Source organism: Tenrec ecaudatus, chromosome 11, assembly GCF_050624435.1.
Source record: "Tenrec ecaudatus isolate mTenEca1 chromosome 11, mTenEca1.hap1, whole genome shotgun sequence".
NCBI classification, from domain to species: Eukaryota; Metazoa; Chordata; class Mammalia; order Afrosoricida; family Tenrecidae; genus Tenrec; species Tenrec ecaudatus.
Window position 1 is genome coordinate 6,926,250 of NC_134540.1, and position 10,960 is coordinate 6,937,209.

The following is a 10,960-nucleotide window of genomic DNA, read 5'->3' on the forward strand; positions in this document are numbered from 1 at the left end:
GCAGCAAAGGCGCGCGCACGCACACACACACACACACACACACACAGATGTGTGTGGTTGTTCTCACGAACTAGAGGGACATTTTAGTGAAAGAAAGAAATCCATTTCTGCTTAAATATTCTACAAAGTTGCTTTGGTGCCCCCTCCTCTGACAGTGCCACTGGGTGCTGTTCACACTCTCCTGCACCCTGTGGAGATGCCATTGATAGCAGTACATTTGCATCATGAGAGTGGGGTGGTACCTCCTGATTGCTACCTTGTTTATGTAGCCGTCTTCTTGGAGAACATGGGAGGCGTGGGTCCGCATCCTTGAATTCCATTCCCCATGTGTCACGTTTCCCAGCACGTCCTTCTGGACCCTGAGCAGCCAGCAGTCAAAGACACGGTTGGACGGGTTATTCAGCAGCATCTCCATCCTCTTTTAGAAATGCTAAAAAGCAATTTCCTAACTCCTCAAGCATCCACTTGGTGTTGCTTCCGCTGGAGCTGTTTCATCATTTTTAAAGTTCAGTTCAAGGTCAAGCATCATCCGTGCCACATGTTCATGTGAAGAACCCACAGTAGATAGAGGAGGGCTGGGTGCCTGCTGGCTCTCCCCACCGCCCCATTTGGCCACTTTATGAACCCTGCTGGGTTGGGGGCAAACCTTGGTGTGGAATAGGTCAGATATTGGGGTGGGTTGGGGTGGGGTGGTTGGTTCCTCCTAACACATTCCTTATTTGCACAAAACACAGAGGCCTGGCAGCCTGGAAGCTTGCTCCTATTGCGTAACCGATCCAGCAGTCTGCACAATGCTAGCACCACAGGCTGGAGGTTCACAGAGAATCAAGACAACTTCGAGAAGGCAAGTCTTTGCAGTGGAAATGCTGGATAGCAACACTTCATATTGTTCTAAGTTATAGAATTCTGCTTTTTAAAAAAATGTATGGTGGATACAATTGTGTCCCTCCCCCAAATAGGTGCTGTATTCTAACCACTTTGCCTATACAGAAGGAGCCTTGGTGATTAAGGATCTAGCTGCTGACCTCAAGGTCAGTGGTTCAAATTCACCAGCAGATCCTTGGGAGAAAGATGAGGCTGTTTTTTCCCACAAAGATTTTTTTTAATCATTTTATTGGGGGCTCTTACATCTCTTATAACAATCCATGCATCAATAGTATCAAGCATATTTGTACATATGCATCACCATAATTTTTTAAACACTTTTCTATTTGAGCCCTTGGTATCAGCTTCTCCTTTTCCCCCTCCCTCCCATTCTCCCCACTCCCACCTTAGTGACCCCTTGGTAAGTTATAAATTATTTTAATTTTCATATCTTACACTGTCCACTGTCTCCCTTCACCCACATTTCTGTTGTTCGGCCCCTGGAATAGGGGGGGGGGGAATCTTACATTGATCACTGTGATCAGTTCCCCCTTTCTCTCCCTTCTTCTCCCACATTCCCCCTACCCTCATGGTATCAGAACACCCATTATTGTTCCTGAGGGGTTGATCTGTCCTGGATCAACCTGTGTGTGTCAAGAGCTCTTATCTGTATCAGTAACTGGATTTGTAAAGTATAGCTGTGATCCTGATAGTGGTGAGGGGGCAGAGAGGAAGCATTAAAGAGCTAGAGGGGTGTTATATGTTTCTTCAGTGTTGTACTGCATCATGGCTTGTTCGTCCCTTCCTTGTGACCCTTCTCTGAGGGATGTCCAATTGTCTACAGATGGACTTTGGGTCTCCACTTCAACACCCCTCCTTCACATCAAAATGGTTGTTTGCTTTGGCTCTTCTGATGCCTGATACCTGATCCTGTCGACACCTTGTGATCACACGGGTTGGTGTACTTCTTCCACGTGGGTTTTGTTGCTTCCCTGCTAGATGGCTGCTTGTTTAACTTCAAGCCTTTAGGACTGCAGATGCTGCATCGTCTAACAATCGGGCACCATCAGCTTTCTTTGCCATATTAGCTTATGCATGCACTTTGTCTTCAGTAACCATGTCGGGAAGGTGAGTATCCCAGAATTCCAGTTTGTTAGAACAAAGTGTTCTTGCATTGAGGGAGGACTTGCTCAGAGGCCCACAGTCCGTCGACTTCCTCAAAGTATTGCCATATACCATATATAGTGGAGTAGAAGCCAACCCAAGTATCAGCCGAGGAACCTAATTTTGCCACAAAAACTGCATTTAAAATGTGCTGAAAAACTCGGCTTATACATAAGTATATATGGTAAATATACAAACTTAGGCCAATATCTCTATTTTAATGAATTAATATATTTACATAAGTGCACATCTATATTTATACCTCTATTCATAGCTTTGCTTCCTAGACCTTTCTTCTGTTTCCTTTGACCTTCTTCCTGCCCCACCATCATGCTCGCCCTTCTTCTGCCTCTTAGGAATTCCTCTCAGCTGATTGCTGTTGCTCCCACAGCACTTGGATCTCTACATCCTCCTCATTGCTGCATTTATTTCCCTAGTTGTTCCCCTGTCTATGGCATTGTTTGCTCACTGCTCCTTCCCCCTCCTCCTCCTCTCTCAGGTCCCTCTGGAAACTTCCATCCCATTGCTTTCTCCTCAGGCTTGCATCCCATGCCTATCTTATACTGGTCGGCAAAACAACAACAGAGACAAAAAAAAAAAGAGAGAGAAAAAGAAAAGAATAAAAAAAAACCTAGAAAGTAAAACCCAAACAACACAATAAAAGCATATATAATTCCATGTCTGTCTGCTGACCTTTTTGACTATCTTCCCCCTGGCCCTGGGGGGTTCTGGGAACTGCCCCTCCTAGCCTGACATTGGTTTTGGGGCTTCTTCAGGGGGGGGTTGTGGCTTTGCTTTGCTCCCATCGTTCATCTGTTATGCTCCTTTCTTGATTTCCCCACTGTGTGTTCTTGTGTGTGTGTGTGTGTGTGTGTGTGTGTGTGTGTGTAGGGGGGAGGGCTCATAATGTCACCTAGGTGCATGACGAGGATGGATGGGTGAGGGATTAATTAAAAATAGAAAACATCAGATCAGTGTTTTCTGATTTTTCTGCACTCAATACATATCACATCATGGCAAAAGATTCCAAGTGTTAAAAGTTGCCTTGTTGTTAGAAACAATGAGAGAGTATTCATTCGCTCCTTGTTCCACTACTTTAATGTGTAATCCTACTCATCATTTACTGGCCAAAACAGCTCAGTGGGGCTCAGTGTCCCTAATCGGAGGTCCTTGCCAAGCCCTTGATTTTAGAGTTTCACAAGATGACAAGACGCGTATGTTTTTGTTTTATTTTTCCAGTTTCTTTCTGAGCATTCTGTGCCTGGGATAAGCTTGCATTCTGGAATTCCGACTTTGGAAATTTCTGACCCCTCAGGTCAAGGGCTGCAATCCCAGGCCTGTCAGCCCCCTCATAACCCCTACCTTGCCACAGCTTTCATTTCAGCTTTGTGATTCCCCCAAATCCCAGAGGGTCGGGATGTCAGGGAAATTCACTTTTTTTTTTTCTTTCCAGACTCAAATAATTTTGGCCCTTGAGATTGTAACAAAAATCAAGGGGTTTAGAACTAGAATTCTTATTCCTGGGGATTAAATTATAGAGAACACAGGATTGGGTCTATCTATCTATCTATCAACTAATTGACTTTATAAAAAAATCAATAATCAATATGGGGTCAAACAGACAACTCGAAAGATGAGTGTAGGGGGAATCATTTGGAAAAGGAAGGTTAGAATGAGCGCACAACTCAAAGAACATAACCAATGGCACTGAGCTGTGCAGTCGGAAACTGCTGGATAGGCAATTGTATTGCAGTATTTCCAACAACAATTTTAAAAAGTCAGTCGACATGGATAAGTAGGCTTAATATGCGATTCGTAATTGCTATCAGTAAATAGACTGATTAGCATAAACATCAATAGCCATCTGCTAAGATCTATTTGGCTGATTTTCTTAGGCAATTCTATGCATGTGTGTTTGAAGTTTAATTACACGTGTTTATTTATTGAAACCCCAAAGCAAATCTTTGATCTTTTGCTGTCTTGTGAAGGACCCTTCAGAGTAATCGCCAACAAGAAGCAAAACAACAAACACTTGGCCATAGAATCCATTCAAACTTAGAGAGGGACTGCAACCTTCTCAGTGGTAATCTTGACAGTTACCCTGTCAGCTTTGTCCTGTTGTGGAGGCTTGCAGGATGCTGGAAGCTATGCCACCGGTATTTCAAAGACCAGCGCTTCACCCACAGCGGACAGGTTGTGGTGGAATTTCCAGACACAGGCAGACTAGGAAAAAAGGCCAAGTTATCTATTTCTGAAAAAACGTGCAGGGAAAATCTAATGGATATCAAGGAACACTGCTTGATACGCAGCTGGAAGGTGACTCCCTTAGATTGGAAGACATTCAAGAAACAGCAGGGGAAGAGCTGCCTCCTCAAATCAGCTCACAGAGACCCGTTCACTGCAATCAACTGAGAGCAACTCAGTACAGGGCTTACAAGGGTGTCATTGTTTCCAGCAGGATGACCTCATCTTTCTCTTGAGCAACTGGTGGGTATGAACTGCCAACATCGCAGTGATCAGTTCAACAGTTACCTGCCAGGACCACTAGGACGACATCCTCAAAGTGGAGTTGACTCTACTTTGATAGATGTGAATGGAGTAAAACTTTGCCAACAGGGCACAACTCAAGATAATCAGAAAGGGCTTCAAACGTCTATTAGTAGGAATTTGCAGGTATAAGAAGTATGAATCTCGGAAATTTAGAAGTCATCAAAAATGAAAAGGAAGGCATACAGGTTGATGTCCTAGCCACTGGCTAGATAATCATATGGCCTGCTTTGTCCTGATGTACAATGCTGATAAAACATACATTGTATTGACACTTTCTGGTGATTGGGATGTGGAATTGGGAAAGGAAGGAGGATGGTTAGCTTAAACATACGGTGGTGATGATAAACATGATGCTGGAGGCCACGTGTTAGATGTTTGCAAGACCAACAATATATTCTTTACAAATACCCTTTACAACAGCATAAGTAGGGGCTATCCATCTGGATCTCAGCAGATGGAATACATGGGAATTGAGTGGACTACAAATGTGGGTAGGGACCAAGGAGAAGCTCAATCTCATCACTATGAACGGACTGGGGACTGACTCTGCGACAGGCCATCATGTTGAAGAGGAAGAACATTAAAACCAGGCCACAAGAGCCAACGTATGACCTTGGGCCGATCCCACATGACTGTAGATGCCCTTGCTTGCCTCCTGGGTGGAACCAACACTTCTGTCCCTGAACTTCAAGGCTGTGCATCCGGATGCTCTTCCACATCCTTGGTGTTCTCATGTCCCTCCTCCTGCCTCTCCATGCCCCCTTCCAACCGTGGTTGAGTACCATAGCAGACTTATCTTGCAGGCCCCCTGCAGGTAGGAACTAGATGTATCTCATCTTGGCTTTCCAAGCACTCAGCAAATGTGAGCATCCCATCAGCGTTTGCTGAACTGAATTGCTCCCTGTTCCACATTGCCAGATGTTCCCATGACAACATCTGACCCCACACTGGCCTCCCTGTGCCCCATAGTATACCAGCATTTAAAGAAGTTGAACTTAATCACCAGAGAGTGTTCCAGGTATGAGCTGCCTGCCTGTGTGGTCTTGAACATGCCCCCTGGCATGGAGAGGGAGCGTTTGTCTGGGAAGGCAGTAGGTAGTGAACTCAGGTCCATGCAGCTGGAGCCAGTGAGGTCAGCCTGGAGGAAAGGAAGCCAACTTTTGCATCCCAGCTCAGCCATGACTACAGTCGTCAGGAATCAGTGCAAGGACATGAACTTGAACTGGTTTGCACGGTGCAGGTCTCCTTAGGAATTGAGGCTTATGTCTTTCCAACGCTCCAACTTTGGTTTTCACAGTTAGAAATGCTGTTAGTTTGCTGTTTTGGAGTGCTGTTTGGTCGAGCCTGACTCCTATGACAGAGAAGAACCGGATCAAGGGGTTTCCGGGTTGTAATCCTTAGGAGCCTCTCTGGCACAATGGTGTCACGGTCATGCAACTCCGAGGCCAGCTGGGAGTTTGGTGAGGGTAACCCACCAGGGGTGGTGTTTCCTTTTGTCGTACACCGGGCCCATTGGATAGACTCCACAACACCTAACAGCACCACAATTTGGAGGAGATCCCTTTCTGTGGATCGAAGCTGCCCTTGTGTGCTGTGGCTGTCCCGTCCCGGCAGCACTCGAAAACCATGACAGGCCACAGCAGAAATATGACACACGTGGGTAGATATGACATTTATTTTCTCACCGTTCAGGAGGTGAGACGCCTGAATTCAGAGTATGGGTCTATGTAGGGGTCCTTCCTTCCACATCGATTTCAGTTTCTGGCAGCTTCCAGCCAGCCTGGGCTTTTCAGGCCACCTGCCTCAGTCCTCAACACATAGCCTGTCTCCCCCATGTCTCATCTGCTCTTGACACCACTCAGAAGTCATTAGGTTTAGGACCCATGCTATCCTGAATCTTTGGTATTCTTTTATGTTAACATAACAAAGAAAACACTATCCCCAAGGAGGCCAGACTCACAGGCATGAATCAAAAACCCTGTGGCCACTGTGTTGATTCTGACTTAGAACCACCCCACCCCACAGCATAGAACTGCCCCCGGAGGGCTTCTGAGACAGCAGATCCTTATGGGACCAGACTGCCTCATCTTTCTCCAGAGATGCAGTAGGGCTCCAACGGCTGACCTTGCAGTTAGCAATCCGACGTTAAACTCACTGCACCACCAGCGCTCCTTAGTCATCAGTTTGGGGGCAAGGATGCCAACTCATCTCTTGAGGGAGTCAGGAATGAATCCATAGCAGAGTCTGAGGGAGGTTAAAGCTTCCAAACCCTGTATTGTGCAGCTTCTCCCGAAGCTCAGACTCACTGCCATCGAGTCAATGCCGATCCACAGCAGCCCGTTAGGACAGGGTGGACCTGCCCCTGTGGTTTCAAAGTCTAGCTCTTGATGGGAGTAGAAAGCCTCGTCTTTCTCCCAAAGAGTGGTTGGTGGTTTCCAACAGTCGACCTTGCCCTTAGCAGCCGACTTGTCACCACTACGGGACCAGGGGTCTAAGGACGGGAGCGGGCTTGCGAGGTCAAAGCAGAAAGTGGCCATCAGATGGGTGGCCTGCAGACAGTGCAGGGCCGGTTCTATGCTGTGTCCTAATGGGGCAGAAGCCAGGGTGTAAGGTCAACAAGGAACGATTTAAAAAAATCATTTTATTGGGGCTCATTCAACTCTTATCACAATCCATACGTACATCCATTGTGTTAGACTCATCTTTCAAGGAGATTGGGAAGCAGTCAAAAAGTGGGGTGTTGTGGGCATGGTTCTTGTGTGAACCCCTGGGTAATAGCACAGACTGGCCGCCTCCCCAAGGTTCTTTCCTCATAGGAGTCCTGGCGGCCCAGCAGTTAAGCACTCAGCTGGTAACCCAAAAGTTGGTGGTACGAGGCCCCCAGCAATTCTGAGGGACAAAGATGTGGCAGTCTGCTACCAGAAGGATGACCCCAGGGAGCTGTGGTTCTGCCCCATCCTACAGGGTGGGTCTGAGTCAGGATCAGCTCCACAGCGACGGGCTCCGGAGGGTTTCACTTTATCGAAGCTCAGTGTCAGGCCTCTTCTCCCACAGCGCCCCTGGAAGATGCTTCAGTAAGCAGCTGAGCACTTCCCATTGTACCACCAAGGAAAAGTCACACTTACTGCCACCGAGTTGGTGCCGACTCACAGCGATCCTAGAGGACAGGGTAGAACTGCCCCTGCGTGTTTTCAAGACTGCACCCCTGTATGGGAGTAAGACAGCCCCATCTTTCTCCCGAGGAGGAGCCACTGGGGGTTTTGAACTGCTGATCTTGAAGTTAGCAGCATAACGTGTAACCACTACGCCAACCAGGGCTCCTGAACTTTGCCACTGGGGCTTCTTGTTAAGGGTATTATGGGATATCATTAAAAAATTTTTTGTTTGGCTTAATATAGGAGAGACTTGTATGCGGATGGGAAGTCTACCAGTGGGAGCAATGGTATCGGTTTTCAGGCTACGGTGAGCTTGATTCACGTTAATCAGCACCTCTGAGCATGACCAACTTTGGAGATCCTGAGCAGGGAAACGGAGCCTTTAACTTGCCAGAGCACAGCCACCTGGTGAGGGACATCCTGCTTGGTAAAGGGAAAGGGCGGCGAGAGAGATGAGATGGATGGGCACAGCGTCTGCACCAATGGGCTCAATCCCAAGACCAGTTTTGAGGATGGCACAGGTCTGGGCAGTGTATCTTGTTGCACATCAGGTTGCTATTGGTCCAAACCCACTCGATGACGCCTGACCACAACATTCCATTTCTAAAGTCCGGCCCGAGCGAGAGTCATCTCCTCTGGGGGTGTTTCCTGGAGCCTCAAGGACAGAACGAACCCCTCGACTGGCCTTGCTTCCCCAGGATTGGGTGCATACGGCGATTTTCAGGAGCCTCGGAGGTGTCATGATGAGTGTGCAGCTGCGCACCCGAAAGGTTCGGACCCTCCCGGCATCTCTGCGGGAGAAAGGTCACCTGCTTCCGTAGGATGACAACCTGACAGGCAGATGCCTGGTCTCAGCTGGACCACACCGAGGTTTGAATCACTCCAGAAGACGCTACTCCTGAGACGAGCTGCTCTCTCGTTCACTTTGATTCTCTCCGGAAACCCCCTCTCTGTGCCTTAAAGACAGCTCTTCCCCTGCTGCTCAGGGAGGCAGGTTTCCTTGGCCTGGGTCCACTCTGTTTCCTAGAGGACTGGTTTCCATAAATACTCTCATCCTCCCTCCACCCGTCTCACGAATAAACGTACTTGCCACAGGCTGCCCCAGGGGCTGGTGTTGCAGGAGTCACATGACAATGAACACCAGCAGCTCAGAGATCCGGAGCAGGACGGACAACGTAGTGTTAACGATGTTACTCTAAGTTCCATTCACCTTGAACCTTAGAGTCAACAGAGAACTTGAAGGAGCCTCTCTACGCCTCAACACAGGGCTGCATTTTCTTCCTACAACATCCAAGGTTTAGCCCCAGCAGCTGAGGCTGTAGCTAGATCCCTTTGCTGTTAGGTGCTGTGACCTGGGGGTCTGTTCCAACTCGTAGCGACCCAAGGGACCACAGAATAAAACACTGCCCTCTCCTGTGCCATCCTCACAAAGGTGGCACGTGCCTAATGCTGCAACCATCTTGTCAATCCGTCTCATTGAAAATCTTCTACTACCCCCCCCACCACACCGTCCGCTGTCACTCTACTCTGCCAAGCAAGATGTCTTTCTCCTGGGACTGGTCCCGCCCGATAAAAATAGCCAACGTAAGGGGAGAGAAAGTTTTACCATTCTTGCTTCTAAAGAACATCTGCACTTCCTTTGGACAGATATGTTTGTTCTTTGGTAGGCCACGGCATATTCAGTGTTTTCTAGCACACTGTAGTTCAAGTGCACGGATTCTGCCCAGTCTTCTTATCCATTGTCTGACTTTCACGTGCGTATGAGGCCATGGTAAACAGCCTGGCTTTCGCCAGGCACACCTTGGGTGATATCTTCGCTCTTAAAATGGTTTAAAGAGGTCTTGTGCAGCAGTTGCAATATGTCCATTTTTAAAGGGGGGGTGTCTGGTGCTCCCATGAACATTGATTGTGGATCCAAGCACAATGAAATCCTCGATAATTTTGATCTCTTCTTCACTTATAATTTTGTTTCTGGTCCAGAGTGAGATTCTGGGATGCCCTCACATTGAATGGTCATCTATGCTGAAGGCTGTGCCTTTGATCTTCCTCAGTAAGTGCTTCAAGTCGTCTTCACTTTCAGCAGGCAAGGTCGTATCAAAAGCTGTTAAGGAAACTTCCCCCAGTCCTGATGCCTCCCTCTTCTTCATTTCATCCCACCACTCAGGCTATTTGCTTAGTGTAGCACTTACTCCTGTCAATTTGAAAAGAGGTGGAGTCTAGGCTGTCAATCAGGTCACAGCTTGACATTCAGAGATAAACAGCTCACTGGAGGCCAGATACTCTCTCCCTGCTTTGCCCTCCTGCTGATGAGCCACATGGAACTACACTGATGGAGCCAGAGCCCTGGAGCTCAAGGAGCCACGTGGAGACCCACCCCAGCACTGAGATGCTTCCAACGCCACCGGATCCACAAGACTTTCCACCCACTGGCCTGTGATCTTCCTGTATCCAGTGTCATTGCATGTCTGTGTGAGTCTGAAGAGGAATTTATAGATTGGTATTGGACTTATGGGCTAATATCGGACTTATGGACTTGAGCTGGACTGGGCTGGGATGTTTTCTTAATGCACAATTACTCTTTATATAAAGCTCTTTCTTATACACACATGAATGTCTCTGGATTTGTTTCTCTAGTCTACCCAGACTAACACACTTAGCACACAGATTGACTATGTGTGGTGAATGGATACAATCAGTATGTCCTCATTCGGTGTGAATGCCTTCAGCCTGTGTGCAGGTTCTGCGGGAGCACAGCGAAGTGGTCTGGAACCCCATCTTTGGAGTATTATTCATACATAGTTTGCCATGATTCACACAGTTGAATCCTTTGCTTCGTTAATCAGACACAGGTAGCCATCGTTCTGGTAATTTCTACCCTCAGCCAAGGTCTATCTGACATCAGCAATGGCGACCCTTGTTACGCACCCTCTTCTGAATCCAGGTTGAATTTCTGGGAGGTCCCTGTGAATGTACTGCTGCAACTATTTTGGAATTATCTTCAGCAAGATTTTACTTGCCCTGATATTCATGACATTGTTTCATAATTCCTGCATTCTATTGGGTCACCTTTCTTTGGAAGGGACACATATGGATCTCACAGCCAGGGTTCCTTACATTGAAACACTGTCCTTCTGGAAAGATCTCTCTCTCTCTCTCTCTCTCTCTCTCTCTCTCTCTCTCTCTCTCTCTCTCACACACACACACACACACACACACACACACACACA